Source organism: Rhipicephalus microplus, chromosome 9 (genome assembly GCF_043290135.1).
Source record: "Rhipicephalus microplus isolate Deutch F79 chromosome 9, USDA_Rmic, whole genome shotgun sequence".
Taxonomy (NCBI): Eukaryota; Metazoa; Arthropoda; class Arachnida; order Ixodida; family Ixodidae; genus Rhipicephalus; species Rhipicephalus microplus.
In genome coordinates, this window is record NC_134708.1 from 1,174,841 (window position 1) to 1,199,843 (window position 25,003).

General features: G+C 46.6%; 1 protein-coding gene and 1 pseudogene across 7 annotated transcripts in view; one reads left to right on the forward strand and one right to left on the reverse strand.

Annotated features, from left to right (window-relative positions):
- Window positions 1-25,003, reverse strand: part of LOC119163313 (uncharacterized) — a 217,758-nt gene that overhangs the window by 74,655 nt on the left and 118,100 nt on the right. The window lies entirely within an intron of this gene.
- On the forward strand, window positions 1,808-22,909 carry LOC142772045 (uncharacterized; annotated as a pseudogene).

The window sequence follows — 25,003 nt, forward strand, 5'->3', positions numbered from 1 at the left end:
TTGTTGTGCCACAGACATGTTCCTCGTTCGGGAGCACGTCTCACGAGATCGAGCCCTGTTCCGACGAATTGTCTCCCCCCTCCCAGCGCCGCCTTCCGTGCAGAAGAACCGTGCAGTTTCGGGGATAACGTCGCTTCCTCCGCCGAACCACTTTGCAGTTCCGGGTAGGGCTGCGTCTCCTCAGCCGAGCCACTGTGCCGTTCCGGGGAACTGGTCTCGGAGAAGAGTCCCAAAACGCTATTTAAGGCCGTGCCGGCCCCATGTTAAAGGATTTTGCCCCAGCCGACGTTGTCGTGCTGGCCGGCTCTGTACAAACGACAACCTGCTACAGTAAACGCTACTTTTGTTGCTGTTTTCAAAACGGATTGCCTCCCTGTTTCGCCTTCGGGCTAAGGCTTCAGCGAAGTCCGCTCGACGGCTCACCGCTCTTCGCCACCGCTACCATCGCGACAGAGCAAAATTCATAACAGTGGTGGCAGCGGTGGGATACGATATCCTACGTTTGGCACGCCGGATCAGACCCCTGGAAGCTCAAGCACGACCGACCTGATATCAGCGTTTGGATACGCTGGGATACGCTACCCCTGTCCTCAACGTTTTGCTGCTCTGGGACCCGCTACCCCGATCTCAACGGCTGAAAAGTTGGATCGGATCTCCGAGCACGAGGACAACCACCGTGATAGCGTTTGGCTACGCTGCGATACGCTGCCCTGTTCTCATCGTTCGGCAAGCTGGGACAAGCAACCCCGGATCTCAACATTGGCAAGTTGGACCGGATCCCTGAAGGCCTGACACTGTTCGACGGCAGCCACGAGTTGGACCATCGTCGGCTACTTTGGTTGGGTGAGTGCCCAACGTTTACTGTTCATTTCGCCAGACCTCTCTAGCACAGGCAGATGTTAGGAGAGTGTTTTGTTTTGTTTTGGTGGTTATAATTTAATATTCACCTACTTTAAACCACGAGATTAGTTTTGGAGTACGGTGAATATCAGTAGTAGAGCATCACGAGGGACGAGATCGCGATGGAGCAGTACCTGGTGCAGGACATCCTTGAAATTTGTGGAGCCATGGGGATTTCCGCCGGGTCCGCTAAAACAAGGGAAGCGATTCTCGAGGTGATGCGGGCAGAGAATGTGACGGCCGAGGAAGCTGACGAGTTTTGGGAGCTCATTTGTGAGCAAAAGCAAAAGCAGAAGGCCGAGAAAAGCCGCGAAGAGCTCGAAGCTCAAAGGCGCGAACAGCAGAAGGCCGAAGAGCTCGAAGCTCAAAGGCACGAACAGTGGAAGGCCGAGGAGTGCCGAAAAAGGAGAGAGCATGCTCTCAGAATGAAAGAGCTTGATCTTCAAATTCAAGCACTTAAATGGGAGCGAGCTAAACACCAGCTCCACAACTTTCAGACAGGCGAGAACATCGCGCATTTTCTTGATGATTTTGAAGTTGTCTGCTGTAATGTTGGTGTTAGCCGCGACCTTTGGGGGGAGAAGCTCGCCACGCTGTTGCCGCGCAAGATAGCGCATGTTTTGAATTGCTTACCCTTCGAGGAAGCAAGAGACTTCAGTTATGTTAGATATGCCTTGATAAGATATTTTTTTCTTTCAAGTCATGCTGACGAGGAAAGTCGGAGCGATGAAGACAAGGTTGAAGCGCCACGAAGGGACTAAAGGACGACGCCCGCCGAAAAGAGCGTGAGGATGAGGCGCGCCGTAAAGCGATGGAGGTGGAAGCGCGTGAAAATGAGGCTCGCCGAAGAGCGCTAGCAGTAGAAGCGCGTCGAGAAGCGCGTAAAGATAAGGCATGCCGAAAAGCTATGGAAGCTGAGGCCCGTCGCGAAGCACAAGCCGCAGAAGTGTGCCAGAGAGAGCGAAACGCCGAAGTGCGTCGGATAGAGCCAGACGCCGAGGTGCATCGCAAGGAGTTTGGGGCCGAGGCCCATCGCACGGCTAAGGACGCCGAGGCGCATCGCGAAGCGCTAGAGACGGAGCCGCTTCACAGCACACATGATCCAGATGCATCGCATCAAAAAGAGCTTGACGACAAGTCGAGTCGTAAGGCGCTACAAGTTGATGCCTGTCGACAAAAGCTTGAGCAGGATGCGCGACATAAAGCGCTACAGAGTAAAGCTCGAAAAAGAGAGCATGAGGCCGACTTCGAAGGGCAGAGAAAAAGAGCTATCCGCGACAGCGATAGACCCCCACCGATTGAAAGCTCTGTAAGCGCCTTTGTTAGCCTTAAATTAATCGGGCCTCCCGTTATGCCACAGGCAGAGACCGCTAGCACCGGGCGCCAGGAAACGATAGCCAACAAATTGGGAACTTCGACTCCACACAAAGAAGGCAGCACACCTGTGAGTAAGTGTGTCGAGGCTGCCAGTACTGCGAGAAGTCCCGACAGAAAGAGGCGCCTGCGTAAGCGTAACGTGGTGAAGACGACGGGCGCCAAGTGCGCTAGAGCCGCTGTTAAGCGCTGTGACGTCTTCATTCGAGACGCCAGGTTCAAGGCTAGGCGCACGAAAGGGCCCCCTATGAAATGTTTGAAGCGCAGATTGTCACGCAGATCAAGATTTGGCGGACAGCGTGTTCAGAAAAACCTACTTTCCGGAAAATTCGGACGCCGAGATCTTCGCCTGGCCTTATCAATTTTGAAGCCGCGTAGAGGCAACCACGAGAGGAAACATCGCGTACCTCTGAGTTGTTACAAAGGCTATAGTTCCCCACCGTGGCGAGAGGGTTACTGGTCGAACGGGCGGCGTAAACGATGCAATGCAGATGCCCCTTTCTTCGAGTTCAGCGGTTGCGGGTCAAAAGTCGCTGCTACTGAGTTCGGCGAACAGGCTGATACGTCGTCCTTTTGTCCAGACCGCAACCCTCAAAAGCTGTGGAGTGCGCGACTCCCCAGAGTTCGCCTGAGAGAGTGCCGCCTTGCTAATACGAACAGCTTTTTTTTTGTATTTAATTTTGAGAATAACCTTTTCTAATTTTGTCGCCCTCCTATGAACTATGAATGCATCTGAATTTTTGTAAGTTTTCCTTTCCTTCCGATTGGAGAAGCAGGCATTGATATGTTTGTTTGATTAATTTTGTTTTCATGATATTTCGAAAGTAACAGTTAGTGTGTTTTATTTTAACAGATAAGGCTGAGTAAAAGCCCCTGTTTAAAATACCTTTTGTGTTTGACATTACATTTATTATGCGCGTCAATGTAGGTCACCTTTGCCCTTTGTTTTGTTTAACGTGCGCAAGTTTGATTTTCATTGTTATTTTCTTACTTTTCAAGCGTGTTTTATTTTGTTGGGATGCTCATTGGCTGAGCACCTTGGGTTAGGGCTTATCGAATGACTTTGTTTTGTTTAGCGGTCTGAAGCTTGCAAAAGACGCCAATGTGCGTGATTCGGGAGTTCTTGGTGTTCTAAATTGTAGATTAGGGGCCAAATTGAGTTAACCTCGGCAGCTTCGATTGTCCCTAATCTGCCCGGGTCACAATCGAGAATCGCTCACGAAAAAAAAAAAATTCTGTTTGGGTTTAGCAGTGTCATGCACTGTAAAGGAGTATCGGCATTGCGTATTCCTCCCGAGATTCGTTGCTCGTGATGCTATTCATTAGCTCAGCGTAATCTCGAAACATTTGGTTTCTGCTGGTCTGGCGATTTGATCAGCATTTGGAGGGTGCTTGCTCTGGCCAGAGTAGTTCGGCTTTGTGTTCGACTCCGTCGTTCCAGTGAACTTCTGCAGGCCTATGAAAGTCTCAACGGGCGGAGAAAGTGGAACGGCTACCGACGGTCTACCAGCATCCCTCCTTCCGCGCCGCGCTGACGGCTCAAAATTCCGGATGCATTGTCTGGCGGCGGGGGTGCTGTTGTGCCACAGACATGTTGCTCGTTCGGGAGCACATCTCACGAGATCGAGCCCTGTTCCGACGAATTGTCTCCCCCGCTCCCAGCGCCGCCTTCCGTGCAGAAGAACCGTGCAGTTCCGGGGATAACGTCGCTTCCTCCGCCGAACCACTTTGCAGTTCCGGGTAGGGCTGCGTCTCCTCAGCCGAGCCACTGTGCCGTTCCGGGGAACTGGTCTCGGAGAAGAGTCCCAAAACGCTATTTAAGGCCGTGCCGGCCCCATGTTAGAGGATTTTGCCCCAGCCGACGTTGTCGTGCTGGCCGGCTCTGTACAAACGACAACCTGCTACAGTAAACGCTACTTTTGTTGCTGTTTTCAAAACGGATTGCCTCCCTGTTTCGCCTTCGGGCTAAGGCTTCAGCGAAGTCCGCTCGACGGCTCACCGCTCTTCACCACCGCTACCATCGCGACAGAGCAAAATTCCTAACACTATGTGTTTCCCATGTGCGGCACTTCGTACGTGTGCTGAGGAGTTCGTCATCTTGTAGTGCATTAGCATCGACGGCGTGGAAGGGCCGTCTCCAAAAACTCGAGTGCACCACGATGCCACTTTTAAAAGAAAAGTCATCGCGTGTGCAGAAACGGACGGAAATCGGGCCGCATCGCGGTCGTTCGGAGTTCCCGAAACGTGCGTGCGGGACCGGTGGAAACAAAAGCAGAAGATTGTCGACAGCAAAGCTTCACGCAAAGGCTTCAGTGGACCACAGCAGGGTCGGTTTCCGCAAATGAAAGAGCTGCTCAGCGAGTATGTGATTGAGCAGTAGTGAGCGGCACAGCGGTCCGTGACGACAGAACTGCTCCAAGTGCAGGCTATGCAGTTAGCCTTAGAAAAAGGGCTAATGCGGAGCCAGTTTAAAGCGAGCAGGTGCTGGCTAACTAACTTTATGAAGAGGAAAAGCTTATCCCTTCAAAGGGGAACGGGCATATGCGAAAAGTTTTGCGGAAAAGTACGATGAAAAGCTTCACAGTTTTCAGAGGTTCGTCCTAAACTTGCGGCACAACAACGGCTACCTGCTTGGGCAAATCGGGAATGCCGATCAGACGCCTCTTTACTTCGACATGCCTGGCACCACAACCATCGAGAAGGGGGCAAAGCAAGTTCTCGTGCTGACATCAGTCCACGGTAAAACTACAGTGACGGCAATGCTCTGTTACACGTCAGATGGGCACAAGCTTCGCCCGTAACTCATATTTAAATGGAAGGCGCTCCCGAAAGGAGTCGTTTTTTCGAGTGGTGTGATCGTTCGGGCCAGCGAGAAAAATGGGTGCGCGTTGCAATTGATATTTTACATTTTTTTTTTCGTCGTGGAAATCGGGTGCGCGTTACAATCGAGGGCGCAGTAGAATAGAGTAAATACGGTACATTTTGGCCGAATCTTTGCAACTCTGTTGATTGCATTCGGTTCTGGTAAAAAAATAGCAAGTGTGATGCTTAATCATGCCACTGCCTGCGAGGAGTTTCCATAAATATTTATCCGTGTAGGCTAACTGCATGTGCATTGTACATTCACAGGACACTTTTCAACCTTTGAAATTGCTTTCTACAGGTACAAGCGCTACATGGGTGACGTGGTGGCTTTGTTTCAACCCCTGGAAGTGATTTAGTTCCAGTGGGAAGTTAAACAACGCAGAAAAAGTTCGTGTTTTGTGGTCAGCTGAGCTTGCAATCGATCGTCCTCCGGAATGCAGACCGTGCTGCAGCTCACACAGCAAGCATTACGGCTAGCGAGCGCGCCAGTGTTGCCTGCCTCTCAAGCCACTCGCTCGTTTGTAAAAATATTCGATTATAAATTAACAGCTCGACCGAATTCACTCAAACTTCACCAGCTTGTATGTGAGCGTACAAGAATCAACCCACAGAACACAGATTATGGTTGAAAATTGGGTGTTATGACCCCTTTAAAGTCCCGTTTCTTTATGCTACATACTATTACTCATTTCTCACACGGCATAGTATTATGAAAGACAACTCAGTGGTGTGAAAACCTGTTTGTCATGTCAGAAGTATGTCCCAAAAGGTGCATGACTTGATTATGTAGTTACTTTTGAGTACTCTGAAAAAGGTGGTTGAAAAAGACGACATTAACACGATTCCCACCGAGTGGCAGCCTCGGATCGCTCAAGTCGGCATCAGAATAGGTGCCAAGTACACTGGCTTTGTCTGGTTGCCACACAAATGAAAAACAAACAGCCAGGTTCAATCCAAATTCAGCCTTGCTACTAGCTCTTTGCAGTAATGAATGGTAGAATTGGCCTCCTCTCACAATAAGAACAAATTGCTTGCAATGTCTTTTTCATAAGTCATTAAATATGATGCTGCCATGCCTGAGATGCCACCAAGAGCCGAGCAACTGCTTTGATTTCCACCTACCAGATGTTGCCACAGCAATTAATGCACTGCCCTGTGGCCTGGGCATTTATACCAATAATCTTAGCCAAGGTGCATGTGTGCACAGGCATGCTGGAGTTTTCGTGATAACTGTTATTATTATGTGTCCTTGCAGCAGGTGATCACATAGAAAATCCAGTGGGCACACGATGTTTTACCCACAGCAATGTCAAACAGTTTGTTGGGGCAATGGTGGCCACATTTTTAAGGGGGCCAAGAGATTTATAGGCACACGATAACAGGAGGTCGAATTCAACCCAGTGTGTCAGCATGACTCGCAATCATACCCTAGAATATGATCAACTGTTTATATGGTTCATAAAAGGTGGAGTGACAAATGCGGCATAACAAAATGTGCTACTAACATGAAACAAGTCTGATCAAAAGAGATTAACCACATTTTATTTGTTGCTTTCATGTATGCTTCAAGCTGAAAAAAAAGTTTTAAACGAGAGTCATTAATTTCAGAAAGAGGCTTAAAATTGTATCTGATGAGCAGAAATATTCAGGACTAAGCTACAACACACAATACAAGCTGTCACAAGCCAGCTATTTTAAATTGACGGTTCTTCCCTTCTTTCTTAAAATAAAATAAAGTATGCACCCACAAGTGATGTCACAAAATAGGACTTTACAAAGACCAGCAGAAGACAAAACCCTGCTTGTTCTCGAGCAAAAAAATTCGGCAGATCCCACGTACCTTGGAATCCACGTTATGCGAAGCATGCAGAGGAAAGGTGACAGTGTTGCGATTTTTTAAAGACGATAGTCTTTCTTGGGGACTTTCGATAGAAAAATTTTGGTCTGTCTGTCTGCCTATCCGTCTGCCTGTCTGTACATTTGTCTGTTTGTCCGCCCTAACGATGTTTCAAACGGCCAACCCCATTCGCAGCGCCCACCAATATTGCACAACGTTTAGCGCCCATAGTTGTGCGATTGCCAATTAAAAAGCAATTATTGCGCATATCTGAGGCACACACAAGTAACTCTAAGGAATGTAGCGTTTATCGCGCTGCTCTGACAGTGCAACGCGATGCTCAAAAAGGTGTTTCCAACGCTTTGCTACAACATCACGGTGGTGGCATCTGCCCGTCGCTTTGCGTTCTACACCTTATCACCTCCGAGACTGGCGAGCATCTTTCTCCACGGGCTGCACGCCTTTATTTTCGAAGATAACTGCCAGATGGCGCTTGTGTCTAACGTGCCTCGATGCGCTCGTTCGTCTCTGCTACACCCTCGAGGCACTCTAACGCAGCACCTCCGGAATACCCTTCACCGATTCTCTTGCGCAGAACATCAAATAAACGTTTTGTTCACTCTCTCCAGACGCAAGACTATCGTCTTTCGACTACATTTGCGGTGTAACATGCAGATTTGGAAAAAATTTTTTTATTGAGCGACACATCATGAAATGACGCTAAATATATGTAGAAGTGTTGCACGCACATACTTATGCTGAAGAATTGAAGATGTTTTATAACCAGTTGTTTCCACTTGCACAACGATGTCAACTGGAACATGCGGATTAGCAACACCAAAGGTCGATATGAAGCGCTGATGCTCGCGAAGATGCTGGCCCCGGACACTGCTACATAGATCAACTTCAGCGCATGGCAACTAACCACATCTGACGTTACCCCGACGTGAGGGGTAACGTCAGATGCGCGTCGTGTTATTTTGTATCAAAATAGTACATGTGTAATTTTTATAAAATTGGGTAGGCAGCACTGCAGTCAATATTAATGTTTCACGAAGATTAGCGTCTACTTGAAAAGTAGTTCCGAGACCTGGCGTAGCTTTGTAATAAAATGCTTCATTGGCACCCAGAATTCTTGGGTTCGATTCCAGCTGGGAGTCGTCGGGTCGACGCTACCGACGTCGGGTATTTCTTAACACTCGCGTGTTAAAGTTGCTCATGTGTGTTCCCGTCGTTCCTGGGTAGATACCAAGCGTTAATCACCTGTGGGACATACCCGCATACCAGCGGCACATACCCGTGGGTATGTGCCACTGTCTGACAGGACGTGTTTGACGACGTACGCGACATGATTGTGACATTATTCATGTCTTGACAAGCGCGTCGTATTCGTCAAACCATCTTACCCTCTCATGTTAATTTTGGTTCACACCAAGTAAATGGGGTGAGCACGGGAGCACCTGAACATAACCGGCCAGACGGACGGACGACAGACAGACAGATAGACAGACAGACAGAGACAGACAGACAGAGATAGACAGACAGACAGAGAGAGAGAGACGGATAGATACGCTCAAAGTCACCGAAGTTCGCTTAAGAAATGCTTCGCATCTAATAGGGGCCATCTGGCTTCAAGGAGGTCCTTCTCTTGTAAAGCACATTCGCAGCTACACTGAAATTCTGTTCACTATACACTGGCACCAGTCGATGTTATGCTAAGAACAGTGGCATTGTCTGAAGAGTGTTTTATTCTTATAGGGCTTCAATATGGGTCATTCCACGCCAAACGTCCCAGACATTTTGGTGACCACCTCAAATGTATTTGAAAAAAAATGTGCTGATTTGCTGCATTGAAAACAGTGAAATGGTAAAATATTTACGAGAGAAAAAATTTTTGGTCACGTGGCTGCTTTCTGAACTTCCCGGAATGTCGTTACGGTATTGTATGTGGAAAAAATAATTATTTTATAAGTACCACTTCTTTCGATACTAAACTTGGTCTACTTGTTGAGTAAAGGTTCTTGTGTAAGGTGTTTGAAGCCCAGTAATATTACTGAATTTTACTGGCACATACCCCCCAAAAATTCAGCCAAAATTTATTATGTTTGCATTTTTTCTATTGAAATTGTGCACTTTGTAATATATCTGACTAGTATATACATACTTCTCAGCAGGTATATCTTGATGATGATGAATAAACTTTACCGCCGTTGCCGGGATGTCTGTGGTCCGGGCCAATAGACTGCACAAGGAGGTACCGGGAGACCTTGTCTCTGTACAGCCTCCCTGGCCTGCTAGATAGCCCATTTTTGGTCTTGAACCTCCGAGCTGAGCAGCACAAGCCGCCACTGCTCCCGGAGGGTCTCGGGAGAACTTGTTGATACGTTGGGGCATTCGCATAATATATGTTTATAAGACGCCTTCTCTGTGACACATAGGTTACATTTATTGTCCGGGTATAAGTGTGGGTAGCTCCTGTTGAGGTGCGCAGGGTTCGGGTAGCAGTTCGTCTGTAGCTGTCGGTATTCCGATGCCTCTTGCCTGTTTAGACTCGGGTGAGGCGTGGGAAAGACACGCCTTGCTTCTCTGTAGTGTTGCATGTATTCTGTGTAGCTTGTAAATTGGTTGTTGTGTGGTACGTCGGCAGCGCCAGAGATGATCACCGAGCGATGTGGTAGGGTTGCGCGTCGTGTTAATTCTCGCGACAACTCATGAGCCGGCTCGTTCCGATTGGATGTATCAGTCTCTGTGTGCGCCGGAAACCATACAAGGTATTTGGGTTCCTCTACCTTGTGTAGTTCTGGTTTATTAATGAGGATTTTGAGGGCTTGCTGTGAAATCTCTCCTTGTGTAAAATTTCTGATGGCTACTTGCGAATCGCTCAGTATGAATGAGTGTTATGTATGAATGAGTGTTATGTATGAATGAGTGAATGAGGTGATAGCCATGGCTATAGTTACCATTTCAGCCTCCTCTATATTGTTTGTTATGACAGAGCATACAACTGCTGGACGTGTCGATCACGACAGCAGTGTGAGCCTTTCGCTCAGGGTATGGGCTAGCGTCTACAAAAAGAGACTTAATATTCGTGCCGTGTGCTTTGAGCAGTGCTTTTGCTCGGTGCTTTCTGCAGTCCGTGTTGATAATGGGGTTCATGTTTTTCGGTATTGGGTAAGAGACGATCTTAGCTCTTATTGTATTGGGGATGTCATGTTTGACACCATGTTGTGCATGGTACATGATTCCTAATCTACTCATTATGTGTCTTCCCATTTTAGTTTTAGTGAGCCTTTCAAGCTGGGATATGGGCTGAGCTTCTATAATCTCTTCAAGCGTATTGTGTAGTCCTAGCTGAAGAAGTAGGTCTGTGCTAGCATACTCAGATATTTCTATCGCTTGTTTGTAAATCTTCTGGATGAGTGCATTTATTCTGTTAGTTTCAGCTTTTTGCCAGTTGTGGTATGCTACTACATACGTTATGTGACTTCTGACGAAGGCCTGGATTAAACAAATTACGTGGGCTTTTTTCATACCTTGGTGTTTATTCGTGACCCTGCGAATCAGTCTCATCGCATTCTTGACTTTGGCATTTAGTCTGCGTATAGTCTCGCCGTTGGCGCCGTTAGCCTCGATGGCTAGTCCCAGTACCCGTATTTTTAGAACTGTCGGTATAGCTGTGCCCTCCTGTGTATGAATTCTAATTTCGCCTCGATGACTAGTCCCAGTATCCGTATTTTTGGAACTGTAGGTATAGCTGTGCCCTCCTGTGTATGAATTCTAATTTCCTCATATTGCCGCTTGTTTTCCTCTGACTTGGGTGGTCTGCCTCTGATTACTGGCCTGTAGAGAAGTTCTGATTTCTCCGGGGAGCTGTGAGTACTGTGCCTTCCAGGTATCGCTCAACTGTTCCCATTGCTTCTAAGAGTCTCTGTTCTATGTAGCCGTCGTTGCCATCACTGACCAATATTGCCACGCCATCTGCGTATATAGAGTGATATATTGTCACAGAGATGAAGTAAAGGAAGAAAAAGAAGTCAGGCAGCTGATAGGTGCACGAGTGTGCCAATCAGCCATAGTGACTCTTGCCTGTGGGTTTTCTTCTGTAAACGCATTTGGTACAAAAGTCTCTAACCCCATAACATATTGGTGAGAGGTGATGGGTAACCATCAGGCAACGGAGCTCCGCAGCAGATATCGCATCGGTTTTCCAGCCATGGCCAATGCTGAGCCCTCCGCGTCAACGTCAGCGTCTCCCACGAACACAGAATCGCAACCATACGTTTTCACGCCACTTAGGGATCCCTGTACATTCTGTGGGACCGATGGCGTCAACGTTGACGATTGGTTATCCATGTTCGAATGAGTGTGTGCCAAACAGATGGGATCCCACACTTCAGTTGGCTAATGTACTGTTTTACTTGAGAGGCACGGCCAAGGTGTTGTATGAAAACAACGAAGAGGAACTCACAAGCTGGGACCAATGCAAAGAAAAGGTGCGAGAGGTGTTCGGCGAAACTGCAAGTCGCAAGATCGCCGCCAAAAAAGAATTGGCCTGCCGTGCCCGATCTCCCACGTAATCCTACCTCGCCTACATTCAAGACGTGCTGGCCCTCTGCCGAAAAGCGGAAAGCGACATGACAGGTGACAAGGTCGGGCATGTCCTGAAAGGGATTGCTGACGACGCGTTCAATCTGCTGAAGTGCAAGGGCTGTTCACCGTGGACGCGATCATCAAAGAGTGTCGTCAGTTTGAGCAAGCGAAAAGTCGCCGCATTATGCCAACATTCACCTGACCTCCAAACACCTCTGCAACATCGACTTGTGAGGACCAGTCCGCAACATAACGTCTGTCGCCGCCAGGAGACCTGACACGCATTGTTCGTCGCGAACTGGAAGCAATGGCACCCTCGGCGTTCTATTCGCGCAGTATCGATACCACTCCTGTTACTGTTCCTCTTGTTCAAGCCATCGTGTGCCAGGAGCTTGAAAACATCGGAGTGCATTCCGTGTGCCATGTCATCGCGCCCAGAGTCAGCGAACGCCCTATCGGGATGCCCTCCTCTGACCAATGGTTTTCTCCATGTACTCTTAACTCTGCTGAGTGGCGAATTGCAGATGACCACCCTATATGTTTCAACTGCCACCGCGTCGGACATATTTCTCGTTACTGCCGCAACACATGGTCCTCGGCACCTTGTGCAACGACCAACATGACCCGTTTCGATGATACCGCCCGCACGTTTTCACCTGCCCAAGAGTCACAATGGCTGATTGGCACACTCGGGTGCCTATCAGCTGCTTAAGTTCTTCCTCTTCCTTTACTTCGTCTCCATGACAATATTCCCGGGATTTTATTGAACTATTTCGGTAGTCCAATCATGCTTAAGTTCAAGAGCATTGGCGATATTATGGAGCCCTGTGGAGTGCCTCTGCAGCTCAATTCTTGGAGATAAGATGTAAGGCCTCCTAAGCTGAGTCTTGTTTCCCTGTTGGTTTAGAAGTTTTTGACGTAATTATATGCTCGCTCACCCACGTTTAAGCTCGATATGCAGTTGAGAATTGTTTCATGAGCTGCATTGTCAAATGCTTTCTTGAGATCCAGACCGAGTATGGCTCGTGTGGATATTGTGGGGTAGTCTATGACTTGGCGTTTAATCTGTAGCATGGCGTCTTAGGTGGCTAGGTGACGATAGAAGCCTATCATCGTGTGTGGGTAGTATTCACCATTCTCAAGATAGTTGTTGGCTCTATTTAGAGAGGCATGTTCCATTACTTTTGCTACGCATGACGTTAATGAGATGAGTCGGAGATTTAGTTTGTTGATTGGCTTTCTGGGTTTTGGTATAAGGATTGTTCCAGCCTCTTTCCACGCGTTGGGTATTGCCCCTTCTGTTTATCATTTGTTTATATATCCAGTTAAATATTCTATGGATTCATTGTCCAGCGTAATGCTGGTTGGTGACTCAATCGGGTCCCGGTGCTGATTTCACATTTTATTTGTGGAGCACCGCTCTAGTCTCCGCTGCCTCAAAGTTTTTGTCCATGTTGGGGTTCGCTTTGCCTGTATAGTTTTTATGTTGTACTGGCGGCGATTTGGGTACGTAGATGTTTTGTAGATCTGCCATTAGCTGTTTCTCGTTTCCTTCGTATTCGCCTGTGAGACGACGGATAATGTGTCTCTGTTCAGTTTTGGTATTAGTGGGATCTAAAAAAACCTTAGCAACTTCCACGTTTGTGGTGTTCCAATAAGGGTGTCTTTGTCCTTGCAAATCTCCGCTCATGCTGCTTACACAGCTGCTTGCAGTGACTTTAAATGTCTTTGTTCAGCTGTGCTATCTTTTTCTGGATTGTTCTGTTGTGTCTTTGCCTCTGCCATTGGTGTTGTAGCGCTTCTTTAGGTCGCCACAGGTGGATTAATCTGTTATTGATGCGCTCCGTTTGGATATCTGTTTTTACTTCCTGTGTGGCTTTCCTGACAATGTCTATTATGCTCTCGCATCATTGCTGGATACCGCCAGGGTGTTCGGTAATCGTTTTTCTGATCCCCCGAAATTTATCCCAGTTAACTAGATGTCTCGTGTTACGCATGGTCGTAATCCTGTTGCTATCGGTGAATGGTACATGTGTTTCGAGTATGCGATGGTCACTGCCTAAATCATCGAATGTGTTGTGCCATGTAGCCCCCGGGGCATTCTTGGTAATTGTAAGATCCGGTGTTGTGTCTCACTGGGTGCTTGTACCTATGCGTGTCCGTGCATGCGAGTCGGTTATCAGAGTAAGCTGTTCATCTTGTGTGCTCTGCCATAACTGTTTCTCTTTGGGGGTGGTGAAACCACATCGCCATGCCTCGTGTGGGGTGTTCAAGTCCCCTGCTATGATGAGTGGGGCGCTGCCAGCTAAGATCACGACCTGCCTAAATAGAGAGTGAAATTGCTGTCTGTGATTTGACGGACTGCTATATACGTTAAGAATAAATGTGCTGCTTTCTTTTGCTTTTCTAATTAGAAGTTTTGTCATTATATGGTTGTATCCACATTCTAGATTATAGGTTCTGATCGTAATCTCCCTCCGTACTATTGTAGTGAGAGCTTCATTTCCTTTTTCGAGCTCGGGACTTACTGACTAGTATTTTGGTAGTGTGGTGAGGCCATGCGTTTCTTGAAAGAAAATATCATCTGGCTTGTTACCTTGGTGGGTGTACTGCTGGATGACAGATCTCTTAATCTGAATCCTCTACATTTTTATTGCCATACGCAGAGTTGTCCTTTACCACGCCTCAGCATCGCCGTTCGTTATTTGTGTGGGAGGCGTGAAAATAGGTGGGTAGATAAGATGGGTTGGTGGTTTTGTGGGAGTTGCCTGCAGGGGATATTATGCCTGTGGTTGTTGGTGAACATTCGCGACTGCGCCCTGAAGGTCTGCGGATGTTTGCGCGTTGCGTCCTCGTTTAAGCGTTCCTACTCTGGCTGCTAGTGCCATCAGATCAACAGACATATTAGTGGTGGTTTCCAGGATCGATTGAAACACGGTTAATAACTGGAACTGGTCTACTTTTTCTCAATGTTATCCAACCTAATTTGTTGCGAGATGCTTTCTTGTTTAGTGCTTGGGGGATCTGTAGTTTTCTGCATTTTGGCCTTTCGTTTTAACGGAGGGGTAGTTGTCTCCATGCGATCATCGGCTATGGGTGTTTCCTCCTGCATTACAGTACTAGCTATATTAGTGCTTCTGGGTTTGCCGCATTTGTGTTCTATAGTGACGAGCTCTATTCGAGCTTGCATCTGTTCTATCATTTATTTCATTCGTCTGTTTTCATCTTTAAACTGTTCTAGCTCTTGACTGTTGTTGTTGTTATTGCTGCCGTTGTTATTTTTAACCTCCTGAGGTCCCTCCTGTAGCAAGCCGCATACTCTATCTGCCCAGCTCACCTTATTTGTGGATCGCTTAGACGCGGATCCCGACCTGGAACTGGGGTGGGAGCTTGCAGGGCTGCGGTGTCATGAACTGGAGCGGGACCTTGTTTGTTGTCGTTTTCTGGGTCTCTATGTCGAGCGCTCTCGTGGACGTCCTCTTGGTGGAGATGAGCTTTGCGTTTGATGTTCTTGTTGTCTGGCCCATTGTTTCTGCTTTACAATGTAAGGTTTCTTGAGCCTGGCCGTGCAGCTTTCATCGGCTGTAGCGTGGTATTTTCCAAAGATTTGACAGCTGGGGTTGCATCTGTGGTCGTCTTTGGGTTTGTGAATGCCACAACCAGCACAAAGTTTATCTTGGGGGTTGGGGCACACGTCACTTCTATGTCCCAGTCTGTTGCACTGCTTGCAGTTGTCAATTTGCTTGTGGTATAGCGTGCACGGTATTATTACTTCATCATAGCACACACTGAAGGGTACCTTGTTTCCACAGAAGGGTAGGACCGTTGTTGTAGTATTCCCCAGTTGCTTAGCCGTGATGATGCTGTGGTTTCTTTCAGTGACAAGGGCCGTCCTAATGCTACCAGGAGTTTTTTCCAGTGGCATTCCTTTAATGATACCGTTGGCTCTATCTTCTGGTGCTGTTTCATATGCTGCCACTTCATACTCTTTGCCTCGTATAAGTATTTTTTTTTTTTTTCTATACTGGTCAGCTCAGTCGGGGTCTGGGGTGCTTACTATCATGATATTTTGTGTCTTGTTGGGGCATATTACATTGAAGTGCCAAACTTCTGGTGGTGTAGCGACGGCTTCATGTATGCCTATGGTTATATTGGATGGGCCGAGTGCGGCTACGTGTAGGCCACCTCTGGGTCGGATGACAATTTTGTAGTCTCCCGCCGGTAGCTTTGGCATTCTGCCCGCTTTCTCGATGCGGTTCATCCGTATTTCTTGCGTTTTGGCTTGCGTGTTACCAAAGCCGAGTTCTACCTTGTTGTTAGCACCATGGCAGCTGTCAGCGTCCCTGACCTATCCACGTCTGGGCTTTTGACGACGTCCGCAGTAGGCAGTGTGCCAGCCTTCTTCACTCTTGGTAGTGGCTGATGATTCATTGTCATCGTGTTGTACATAAATCGTCGCCTGCCGACATGGTGGATTCCATTGGGTTTACAGCGTCGGCTCCCTGAGGAAACTGTCCTGTTTCGCGGGGCTTAACAGCATCTCTTGTGGTGTGCTCCGAGAAAAGGCTGTAAAAGGACAAAACACAGTTGGCCCACTTTGTCTTTGCTATCCTGAGAATCTGGGTGATGAGGCGAATCCTCTGACATCACTCTCAGAAATCCACGCGGTGATTTTCACTGCGAAATTGTTCATGAAAGCAGAAGCCGACGTGAAGCCCGTCTGCACTCGTCGGCGCTCGCAGCGTCCCTCAAGGTATATCTTGAGAAGAAAATATTTTTAGACCTCTCAGCCTGCTAAACTTTATGAGAAAAAAACATAAATTTCTCAAAATCGTCGTTTTTGTCCATGTTGAGATGCGATTTGCACCATGTGGTGGTCCAATTGAAAATCACCATTATACTTAAATTGAAAGTAAATAAACTGTTCTTTTCATATAGCAAATCTTATCATTACATTTTTTGTTTTAATGAAGAAAATAACTTTTGAACTTTCCCATTGATGGCTACGGGAATTTTCAAGGCGGCAGCTGTCGTATGACCAAATGGCAAGATAGGCGCCAATGGGAAGGTTCAAAAATTTTCTTCTTCCTTAAAGCAAAAAATGTTATGATAAGATTTGCCATAAGAAAACAACTGTTTATTCGCTTTCCATTCAAGTATAAAGGTGATTTTTAATTGTACCACCATATGGTGCAAATTGTATCTCAATAGGGGCAACATTGACGATTTTGAGAAATTTATGATTTTCCTCATAAAGTTTAGCAGTTTGAGAGGTCTAAGTATATTTTTTCTCAAGATATACCTTCTGTGAAGTAAGTATTTACTACTCAGATATTCATACAAAGTGCAGAATTTCAATAGAAAAAATGCAAACATAATGCATTTTGGCTAAATTCTAGGAGGAATATGTGCCAGTAAAATTGCAGTAATACTACTGAGCTTCAAACACCTTACTCAAGAATTTTTACGCAGCAAGTAGACCAAATCTGGTATGGAAAGAACCGGTACATTTAAAGTAAATTTTTTTACAAACAACACCCAAACCACATTCGGGGAAGTTCTTAAAGCAGCCACGTGACCAAAAAAAAAAAAAACATTTTTTTTTTCCAGAAATATTGTACTGTTTCATTGTTTTCTATGTAGCATATCAGCACAATTTTTTTTAAATACATTTCAGAAGTTTGCCGAAATGGCTGGAACGTTTGGCATGGAATGACCCACATGCCTTATTTTTTGTGAAGAAAAATGATAATTTAAGTTCTGAGGTTTTGTGTGCTAAAATCACAGTATGAGGCACAGCCTAGCACTTCACCGAAATTTCACTGATGCAACTGCAATGCATCGCTCAGTGTAACCGAAAGAAGTACTACAACTTATTTGTTTTCTGTATTGAGGTATACTACAAAAGCTAGCTTTTTGCACGAGTCAGCTCAGCGCTTTGGATACGTGTAATGTTCCCATGTACGGGAAGGCCTGATTGATGCACTACAATGAGTGAGCCTGATTTTGACCCAGGCCCATCACTGGCCTGGCCCATGACTTCAGAACTGTGCCTGCCGAAAAACACTAAACAGCTCGACCATAGCAATCAGGTGCGGTCTGGTCTTTCGGGTTGGCCTTCTACTTCATGCTGTTGACATTAAAAAATTTTTACAGTCAAGGATGGCACATAAAGTTACATCTGGTGCACTGTGTGAAAATTTTGTGGTCAAAGCATGTGTGCAATCTTTTTGAAAACTACAATTTCACTTCTTCAGACAAAATGAAAATTTGTTGCCTCACTGTTTGACAATACCACATATGTTTAGTTATCCCTCATACGATGATTCTATGACGGCAGTAATGTAAAATGCGCATGTAATTTAAAGGGATGCTGGCACTGTGAGCTCATACACCCGAGTTGCAAGCAGGGGCATAGCCAGGGCAGCATTCTGGGCCTCTGAAAATGTTAACATTTTGTCTGTGTATGAATACACGCACACTAGCGCACATGAACAACATAGAAGAGGGAGGGCTGGACCTTTGCTGAAAAAAGTACCTGGCTATGTTAGAGGCTGGAGACCACCATTTCTTAATGCTGTGCACATAATATATTTACTGTAAACTTCTGTCAAGACGAACTCTGCTGAGACGAATTCTTGTTCAAGGCGAACAACATGGGAGTGTTTGGTTTCCCATAGACTCAATGCAAAAAAGATCTGCTTAAGACAAACACGATAACAGGCCTCTTTTATGAACTCTTACAGCAGCCGACGACGATAGCGATTTAGTGCAACAAACATTGTAGACTTGATAGGCCGCTCTCTTGAAAGAGAAAGCCGTACAAAGAAAAAACTTTTTGGTACAAAGACTCAATGCAAATCGAAAGCAAATTGCAATGTGGAGGAGAAAGGGAGATAAGAGAAAAATAAAGGACACACATGAAGCTGGTATCTCCTTCACCTCTAGCCTGTAGGTGGTGAATTATTAGCAAAGAAGGCAACAAAAAGTGTGTGTCCTTCGTATTCTTGTGTTCTTCAGTTCCCCAACAGAAGTACAATAGAGAACAGAAGATTACAAGAGCTTAGCTAGCAGTGAAATGCGAGAGAAGGGGGCAAAATAAGCCAAATGAAAATGAAAAACGGGAACAAAGATTGTCTGTACATTATAATCACATAAATGGAAACCACATATTTGGCATTTGCACTCCCATTAAAGGAGTCGAGTGCATTGTCATCGCCGTCACACGATGGTGCCTGAGCACATGTTGTAGTCAGTTTGCGTTGTTTTGCTTATGGCCTGTGCACACTGTATTTGTTCCCAGTGAAATGCAGCAAATTGTGATGTGCCACTTTAATTACGATAGTGCACGACGAAAGAAAGGTCATTTTCACACTAAATATAGCTGCGTTGTGTCTTTTTTGTGTGCCCGAGGCTTGTGATTATGAGTAGTGTTAATGGAAATCTTCAGCTGCATGTCATTCAGGAAAAGTTACTGTGGGCTGAAAATAAGAAAATATCCGAACCTCAAAGAAAAGCTTGCAGACTTTCATAAGCAACTTCGTGAAGAGTGAATTTGTCAAGGTAGCAGAATGCAATGGAAGCATATACAAAAGTGATAGCAAAGTCAGTAATACAGCCTCTCGGAAGTGAACAGCCCAAAGAATAAATTTTTCATTCTTTGAAGGAAAATTGTGTTTGTCTCTCCCCTTTTATTTTTTGAAAGCATAGTTTTTATCAAGCTGAGCCAAATAAACGATTTTTTTGTTCCTTTTCTCTCCATTATAAGTACTAAAGTTCATTCATTGTTTTCAAGCAATATATTTGGGTGTACTTGGCATGTTAGCATTTAGTTTTGGAGGGCACTTGTGATAATACGAACTCCTGTTAAGACAAACGAATTATCGTGGTCTCTTCGAGTTCATGTCTACTGTACATAGCACCTGTCTGTGCTGGTTGTGCCACAACCATGCTGCTCCATCTGCTCTTAGCGCGATTATTTGGGTCACTGCAATCGTGGGCCACCCATGAACCATCCATGAACTGGCCTCAAGCTATCATCATCATCATCATCAGCCTGACTACGTCCACTGCAGGACAAAGGCCTCTCCCATGTTCAGCCAGTTAACCCGGTCCTGTGCTTGCTGCTGCCAATTTATACCCGCAAACTTCTTAATCTCATCTGCCCACCTAACCTTCTGTCTCCCCTAACCCGCTTACCTTCTCTGGGAATCCAGTTAGTTACCCTTAATGACCAGTGGTTATCCTGTCTACGTGCTACATGGCTTCAAGCTATAGGGTCTTAATAATACATGATCATTCAGTACTAACTACTTCTGGTGCAACCGGGAATCATGTAAATATCATTCGAATTATTACATTTTGAAGTGACATGTCAACACAATATGATCGAACAGAGTCGATAACATTAATGGTGTCCATTTATACTAACACAATCTATAAATTGTGACTGCTTTTCTCGCTATTAGTAAATGAGCCATGATATGATCATCTTATATTACCATCGTAGCAGAGGAGACAATATACGTTCCACAATCCCAAACATTGGGGCTACTTCGTTTGTGGGCTGTACTAGGTTATTAAAGAAGCTGCCGAGTCCTGGAAGAGCAGTGAACATAGCCACGTGGAGGATTGCAAGTATGTGGCACCTAAACGTTGTGTATTTTTTTATGAAAGAATAGGCAATGCTTCAAAGGGCCAGCATCTTCCATGAGATAGAAGGCTGCAAAAATTGAATCACACTGCCTCTTTATGCTGGTGTTATAAAGCACACATCTGTGAAATAACTAGTTTTGAATACAAAACAGGTCAAAAAAGGAAATAAATCTTTACGGCTTATTTGTGTAAGACGGATAACGTTTGAGTGAATGTCGCACTTGGTGTACCATATTTACTCACGTAATAAACGCACCCCCAATTTCAGTCGCCAGAACTTTGATTTCTTGTTTTCCCCGCATAATAAATGCACCCCCTACATTCATCCAATGATCCCTTTAACCGTCACCGTGCGCCGCCTTATCCGTTGAATCTCTTCCGTTTTTTATTATTATGCCGACCCCCCTCGACCACCTCAGCTCGCTCCCCCCCCCCCCCCCCTTCACTCGTTGCCGCATGCGGTATTGTTTTTATTTTTGGTTGGCACGGCACGTCCCCCCTCGTCTTTTTTATCTGTGTGCCACAGGGGGGTCCACGAACAGTGCGAGTGCAGAGACTTCGCAGCTGATAAGCACACAGCAAGCGAAGGTCACGAAACTGCCCACGCCAATCGATGGTCGCTTCCTGCAAATACGAAACTTCAAGGCCCTGTGACGTGGATGAGATTTTCGAGCTACGACGACAGGATTTGCTGTCACGAAGGGTCATTCGCCGCTATCACGTCGCAGATTTCTGGACAACCAGAAAAAAATCACTTGTCACCCAGAAAAGATTGTGATGATTTTCGCAACATATTAGCACTCCCAATTATCGCTTCACTTGTTCTCCGTGTGTACAGGAACTTCTCATGTGGAAACGTGGCGGCGGTCATATTTTGTCATTAATCTTGTTATCGACAATTTATTTTGATGCTTCGGGAGTCGCTTGCTGCAATATTAGTTACTTGCTACAGTGTGAACGTCGTCGCAGTCGTCGTGAGAGATTGCCACGAAGTTCGCAAAGTGCATCGTAGCGCACGCTTCTGGGCGCCCCTCGAGATCACAGCAGATACCACTGTTGCGGTTAAACGATTGCAAGAAATGATAGTTGCAAAACACTTTTATGGCAAGCGCAGGCAATGCGAGGACAACTTGAGGAAGATAGTGTCATCAACCACCGAAGATGAGTAAAGTGCAACAAAGAAGCTGTTCCCAAACAGTGTACGCGTATGTCTATTGCGAAAGGCTAAGCGACCTGACTTTTTTTTTTGCTCATCCTGAAAAAGTTTTCGTAAAATTTGCCTGGTATAACAAATGCATCCTCAAATTGGGTTCGATTTTTGTAGAAAAAAAGTGCGTTCATTACGCGAGTAAATACGGTAGTCTACACGTGTAACGTAGGCAACCACATCGAAAAGGACGTCACTACCTCCTACAACTTTCAGGCACAAGCATGGCCCGTTCCATGTAACCTATGTATAATGTCAGTGAACAGTTCTAAAGACATCGGTCGAGACGGCAAAGCTAAGAGGAGCACGTAAAAGAAGAGAAGCAAGCGTCCAGGAACGAAAGAGGGTTGGCGAAGGCGCGGGTGAAGAAAATAGCAGCGGACAACAAGATCCGCCTGCCAAAACCTCTCAACGTCGCATCTATCAGCCTCAACGTGTGGGAAGATTAGCTCTAAAGCTACAATAGGTACGCGACAGCAGTGCAACTGAACAAAGATTGCCAGAAGTGCAAGTCGGCAACTACATTACCACAATCGGGTCCGAAGTGCAGAAGATCTACAAGACGTTCATGCTGACCAAGGCGGAGAACAAGGATGTCGAAGCAGTAAAGGCGAAGTTCAAAGAACATTTCATGCTGCAGATGAACCCCGCTTACGAGCGGTAAAAGTTCAACAAAACGAAGCAACAAGAAGGCAAGACCTTTACAGATTTACTTACAGCTGCGCAGTTGCAGGCTACCAAGTGTCAATATGGAAACTTGACCGATGAGCTCTAGCGACACCGATTCATCGTAGGCATTTCAAACGATGACGCCCGCGGGAAACTTCTTGGTGACCCAACTATCCATTTAGAGAAAGCAATCCATTCTTGTCAAGCAAGTGAACAGGCAACGCTTGTAGTGTACTTATATCCTGAAGGATTATGGCCACTAGTGTGGGTTCTGTACTAACGAGCCGCAGTGCACGGGTTAATCATCACCATGGCGAGAACACAGTACTGCTCAAGGTCGCAACACCTTATTGTTTGCGGCAACACCAAAAGCGCAGTACAGAGCCAGCTGAAAAGGCGTGGCGGGAAAGCAAATGGGCTTATTCAGGCCACGGGCGAGAAGTACTACACAAAGGTGCCGCGAGCACGTCTCCGTGGGCAGAACTGAATGACGGTGACACCGGGACGAAAGGCCCGGTTGCTCTAGCGAGGGCAAAGGCGCTCGCGTTGGCTTCGGAGAGATAAGGGTCGGCGTAGTCTGGCAACGCACTGGGACACTGCGTCACTCTTCAGCCTAGCGTTCGGAAGGAGGGGCGACATAAGGTAAGCGTTCGCCACGGGCGCAAGGCGCTGTTGGTGAAGTCCGAACGAGCCCCAAACAAAGGGAGCCGACGGATGGCAAAGAGAAGCATGCATACCCCCCCCCCCCCATGTCGTCCCCGGAGAGGTCTCCCTCTCACCCCCTCCCGAAGCGCGCGCAATACGTCCAGAGAGACTCAGCGCAGGCGCCCTAGTTGACATCCGCTACTGGGTGAGAGGGGTTAAACGTCCCTCTCTGCTCTCCCAGCGCGGCAGACCATGGAGGAGAGGAGTCATGTCGGGACATGAGAACGGAAAATGAGGCGGCAAAGCCCGCGCAAAGGCGACGGGCTAGCCTCGATTCCCACACGCTAAAGCTGAAAGAAATGGCAGCAAAAGAAAGCGAAGCAGTGGACATGGTCAGTGCCAAGAAAAAGAGGAGCCTAAGTAAACATACACAATTCAAAAAGCATTGCGGGGGCTGTAGACGCACACACTTCATAAAAGAGTGCCCTGCATATGGCAAGACCTGCACTGCATGTTACAAGGTGAGCCATTTTGCTTGCGTGTGCGTCTCGAAAAAACAAAATCAGCGAGTTGTAAGTGCTGTGAAAAAGCGAGACTCGGACAGTGATGAATTGTACGTATCAGCATTCAGAACTGCAACTAATGTCAGAATGGCAAGAGACAGTTCGGTTTAGAAGTGGCAAGACTATCACTATGAAGCTGGACATTGAAGCTTAAACAAGAGGCGAGCGAAGTGAGATGACACCTTCAATGATACCAACCACAAGCTTCCTGTCATGTCAGGAGTTAGGGGACAGAGAGCACGACTTATATTGTTGTTGTGGATGCACCAGTCACACCTGTCTTAAGACAGGCAGCATGTGAATGTCTGAACTTGGGGAGGTGTGTACGCTTAAGCATATTCGAAGAGATAGGCTACATGAAAAGCTATAAAGCCGATATCCTGAAAAGTGCAGCACAAAAGTTGGAAAACAAGCCACTAAGAAAGGTCCCATACAACTTGATGGATGAAATTGAGGAAAAGCTCAACAGCATGGAAATGCGAGAAATAATCAAGAAGCTAATGAAAGTTCTGCAGACAAATGGTGGTAGTTAAACAGAACGGGAAAACTCAGAATCTGCCTAAACCCAGCAGAACTCAACAAGGTGTAGAGGAGATGGCATTATTCACTAAAAACACTGAAAGAGGTAGTTGCCCAGAACCAAGGGTCTACCCATGTCACGCTACTGGATTTGAAAGGGGGGGCTTTGGCAACTGATAGTCTCGGAGAAGACACAAAGCTACCACGCATTTAGCATGCCACGGGTAAGAGTAAAAGGGAGAGTGGGTCCCCTGGAGCGGGCAGCAAGCAGCGCGGATGAAGCAAAATGCGCTAAAAATTTGTAGTGGTGCTGCAGTCCCCTTCATCCAAAGCTCCGGCTCATGCGTGCTGTCGAGCCGGTGGAGCAGCGTCCGTGTTGACTGCAAGAGCGCCGATTACAACAGGGCATTAGCTGCTCGGTGCACCGCCACTAGCGCATAGTTTTTACCACTTGTTCACTAGCTACTTTCAACCCTGTTAGTGTGAAAAAGCTGATTTGATGCAGTGAAGCTAGCCCTGCTGCTATTAGCCACGAGCAACGTCTTTAGAGAAAATAACGTAGTGCCTCCTGTTAGCTGAATTATTCATGGGACATGGTGCGACCTTGTCCACGGCTTTGCAAGAGCGCTGCTGCAACGCTGCAGGATACACTTGAGACGCGACCAATGCGGGATGATTGGTGATGGCGAAGCTGCTGCTGGCGGCCACCACGCAGGGCCGCAACCATGGCAACAATAATGGTAACCATGGTAACTTTCAGGTAAAGGGGACGGTGGCGCTGCCTGGATTTTCTGAAAAAAATGCCTCTGCATGTGGACACACTCCTCCATTCTAGTACACTCTAAAGGTGCTGCTTCACAAGTGTGCAGTTTCGATTAGCTACAGCACCAGGGGTGTTCCAACTAGTAATAAGCTAGCTACTGGTTGGTCTCCCAAATGTGGTGAACTCCATGGATGACATCTTGGTCCATGCCCAGACCAGTGAAGAGCTACAAAAATATACAGACGATGTCCTGTGTTGCGAGAAGAAGGAGCAAAATTAAATTGAGAAAAACTTTTGTTTGACCAGTCCACAGTGAAGTTCCTTGGTTATTTGCTCACGTGAGGAGTGCTGCAAATTGATGAAGAAAAACGTTATGCACCATTTCTTCAAAGTAAGCCATGGTGGGATGCGAAGCA